This window comes from Phaethon lepturus, unplaced genomic scaffold (genome assembly GCF_000687285.1).
Source record: "Phaethon lepturus isolate BGI_N335 unplaced genomic scaffold, ASM68728v1 scaffold24164, whole genome shotgun sequence".
In the NCBI taxonomy this organism is placed as follows: domain Eukaryota; kingdom Metazoa; phylum Chordata; class Aves; order Phaethontiformes; family Phaethontidae; genus Phaethon; species Phaethon lepturus.
This window is the reverse complement of record NW_010535803.1, coordinates 11,927-12,209: the sequence shown is the minus strand read 5'-3', so window position 1 is coordinate 12,209 and position 283 is coordinate 11,927. Positions and strand designations below refer to the sequence as shown.

At 52.7% G+C, this 283-nt stretch overlaps 1 protein-coding gene across 1 annotated transcript in view; it reads right to left on the bottom strand.

The window, feature by feature from the left end:
• NOL6 (nucleolar protein 6 (RNA-associated)) overlaps positions 1–283 on the bottom strand; it is a gene marked incomplete at both ends in the record, with an annotated part of 16,153 nt that overhangs the window by 4,745 nt on the left and 11,125 nt on the right. The window lies entirely within an intron of this gene.

Sequence of the window (283 nt, the reverse complement as noted above, 5' to 3'; positions counted from 1 at the left end):
GTGCAGCTCAACCACCGCTAGCCAAGCTCCCACTGTGCCTCTTCCCCTGTGACAAAACACATGCACAAAGCCAGACAACTGGGACGACAGGGCTACTGCTAGTAGGGTATTTTAGGAGACAGAAAAGCATTCTAGGCATCAGGTTGTTACTCCTGCTACTTTGGGGAAGGAAACCAGATCCCAAGCACAGGGCAGAGTAACCCTTGAGCTCCACATGGAGCAAAAACACTTTTAACTTCGTTTCACTCTGTCTGGCCTGCATCCCAGCCACTTGCGCGGGGCC